At 43.7% G+C, this 3301-nt stretch overlaps 1 long non-coding RNA gene across 1 annotated transcript; it reads right to left on the bottom strand.

Annotated features, from left to right (window-relative positions):
- Positions 1-258: 258 nt before the first annotated feature.
- On the bottom strand, positions 259-2185 carry LOC132809485 (uncharacterized). Its single transcript, XR_009642353.1, has 3 exons — positions 2128-2185; positions 1988-2032; positions 259-1474 (listed from the first exon to the last, which is right to left on the bottom strand). It is a non-coding gene; the product is annotated as an uncharacterized LOC132809485 (long non-coding RNA).
- Positions 2186-3301: the final 1116 nt, after the last annotated feature.

The following is a 3301-nucleotide window of genomic DNA, read 5'->3' as shown; positions in this document are numbered from 1 at the left end:
TATAGCAGGGCGACCAGAACTGGACACAATATTCCAAGTGAGGTCTATTACATATGGATGGATACTGTTCTGCCTCACTGAGGTAGCATGTTTAAAATCAAGTTGCATTATTCCCTGAGTTGTCACAAAAGTTAGTTTTTATAGAAGTCCATAACATTCTCCTGAGTTTTAGACTAAAGATGACAGAAGGCACAGACTAGGTTTCTGGATTTCACAAGGATTACTATTTATCACACATAAATAGACTCTAATTCCACAGAAAAATGATGGACCATTGAGCTATAACAACATGAGTTAAAACTCTAAGATGCTCATGAACCAAGTCCCCTTAAAAGCAAGCACATATTGTACACACACAGAAACACACACACGCGCGTGCACACACACACACGCGTGTGTGTGCACACACAGACACAGACACACAGACAGAAACTAAAGTGGAAGGAACACACAGAAAACAGTTTCGCCAATCCCTGTTTGCAGGATCCGCTGAGATGATTCTTGTGCTGATCAGAATGCTGCTTCTCCAGATGCTGTCACTGGTTTACTAGAGATACAGTGTGTGGCTTATAAAAGGTCTGACTTACTCATTAAAGGTCAGAACTTACTGCAACTGCTGAAGGAAAAGACAATCAGCTGGTTATCCTCAGATTTAAAGTAGCTTTTCCTGCCGGGAACAGAGCTGATTAGATTAGATTAGATTACTTACAGTGTGGAAACAGGCCCTTCGGCCCAACAAGTCCACACCGACCCGCCGAAGCGCAACCCACCCATTCCCCTACATTTACCCCTTATCTAACACTACGGGCAATTTAGCATGGCCAATTCACCTGACCCGCACATCTTTTGGACTGTGGGAGGAAACCGGAGTACCCGAAGGAAACCCACGCAGACACGGGGAGAACGTGCAAACTCCACACAGTCTGTCGCCTGAGTCGGGAATTGAACCCGAGTCTCTGGCGCTGTGAGGCAGCAGTGCTAACCACTGTGCCACCGTGCCGCCTACTGTGCCACTGTGCTACAGATGATGAACAGTTCCTCAGAAAGTGGAGGTCGGATGGCTTCTCCCTGTCATGTTCATATCCACAAATTGTTCAATTATCTGGGAACCAATCACATAGTTGTTTCTGGCTGAATCGCCACTTGTCCATGTCTCCAGTTCGTCTGCACCTTCTTCTGCTGCTGTCTGACCCAGCAGCTGTGTAAACAACACTTACAATGAGTGTCAGGTTACTTGCTTTCAAAAGTGTGCAGTATCCCATAAACACTTAAAAATACACTAAGAAAAAAAGGTACAATTTTTTTTTTAAAATTAAAAAACACTTTTGAAGAATAATAATGCCAAGTTTCTGAGCTGGTAAGTTCCATGACATTCCTTGAATTTGATCTGAGAAACAATGCAACCTCAGTTACACAGGTTCAGTTCTTATTCGCTCCTAATGAGTCTTCACCACAGCTGCATAGGTTACATCCGCTAGAAAGAGACAGAAATCAGAGCTGATGATAATTATAAATTCAGTTTAAAAGTAAATACAGGAAAGGGGCATATTTACCCAAATATCAGTCCCATCACTATCAGAGTAGTTACAGGAAAGGGAAATATTTACTCCATCAGTTGTACATTTCCCCCTCATTCTCTTTATGACGTTCACAAATACATTGGGAGAGACAAGCTTTTTGAGAGACAGTCAAGTGTCATCCAATGGGATCGTGGAGAGACTGTTTGCTTTCTGATTGGTGGAGTAAAGGAACATCCTAATGAAGATGAACAGACCGACGGGCCAATGACAACAGCATCCTGGTGAGGGAATGGGGCTTTAAGGTCATGTGATCAAATCTCCATAATAGCGCCACCCAAAGTTGGGGTCTCAAATAACAAGGAAATGGATCACCCAGGCCCAACTAGCACTGTCCCACACATCGGAGAATGGGCTTCAGGGATTGGGATAGGAGAAAGAATTAGGATTAGGATTCGGAAAGGACAAACCTGACTCACTCTCTTCTGAATCAGCAACCCGGAGAGTCTTGCCACCTTGAAATGAAAGAGAATAGTCTGTTAGTGAGGAGGATGTATTTTAAATGTTTAGAAATACCACGATGTGGGAAAAAAAGTATGTAGCTGGTTACCTTTTCTGTTGCTGTCAAACACGATGCTGGCATAGGTACAGGAGTCAGGCTGAGCTGTAATACAAACAGGATTCACTCTGAAACTGCCTTACTGCATTCGCTTTCTGACTCGAGAATCAAAGAATCATACAGAATCATGGATTCACATCACAGCTTTACCATTGGAAAATGTTCAATGAACTGCAGGAGAATCAGACATCAAACCATATTCCGAGTTATTTGGACAGGTGGTGTTCCAACACGCATGTCTTAAGGAGTGACTTAAGAGGGGGAAGGAGAGTTGGAGAGGTTTAGACAGGAATTCTCACAGTCTTGGAGATTGAAAATTAGACCCCAGTGATGTTACTATTCCAGTCCGGTGAAACCACCACCACACATCTCTCTCTAATGAGTGTAGTATAGAATGGTGCTGGAAAAGCACAGCAGGTCAGGCAGCATCCGAGGATCAGGAAAATCGACATTTCAGGCAAAAGCCCTTCATCACTCTAATCTAGACTCTGATCTCCAGAACCTGCAGTCCTCACGTTTGCCCAGCTTTTCCTCTCTAATGAGAGAAAAGCCTGATGCCCTCTGGGACTATGGTGAGTTTACATTTACAGGAAGGGATATGGAGGAGCCAGATTTGGAAATACTGTGAGTTTATGAGGATGACAGACCCAATGCCGTGGAAGAATTTGAACGTGAGAAGGATAATCTTTAATTTTATTTCTTTTTCAATTCATGAGCAGTTCTGGGCACCACACCTTGGGAAGGATATTCTGACCTGAGAAAGAGTGTGGTGCAGAATGATGACATCAGGTCTCACAGAGTTAAATTACAAGGTGTGGGATCACAAATTATGTTTGTATCCTGTTACACTGGAAGGTGTGGGATGATTTGATTGAAGTTCTCAAGAAAAGAAGAGCATAAACGATCTTTCCACTTTCTCCATCTCGGGAAGTCTCAGATGCCTTCCCATGGGTTTCCTGATTCCATGATTCCCAAGGAGAAAGTGAGGACTGCAGATGCTGGAGATCAGAGCTGAAAATGTGTTGCTGGAAAAGCGCAGCAGGTCAGGCAGCATCCAAGGAGCAGGAGAATCAACGTTTCGGGCGTTTCATTCAATCATTTCAGCTCCATGATTCCCAACCCTATCCTAGGGTTTCCAATTTTCCCACAGTCCCATGGGTCAGGT

The sequence above is a fragment of the Hemiscyllium ocellatum genome, unplaced genomic scaffold (genome assembly GCF_020745735.1).
Source record: "Hemiscyllium ocellatum isolate sHemOce1 unplaced genomic scaffold, sHemOce1.pat.X.cur. scaffold_1283_pat_ctg1, whole genome shotgun sequence".
In the NCBI taxonomy this organism is placed as follows: domain Eukaryota; kingdom Metazoa; phylum Chordata; class Chondrichthyes; order Orectolobiformes; family Hemiscylliidae; genus Hemiscyllium; species Hemiscyllium ocellatum.
The sequence above is the reverse complement of the archived record's forward strand: the minus strand, read 5'-3'. Positions and strand labels throughout refer to the sequence as shown.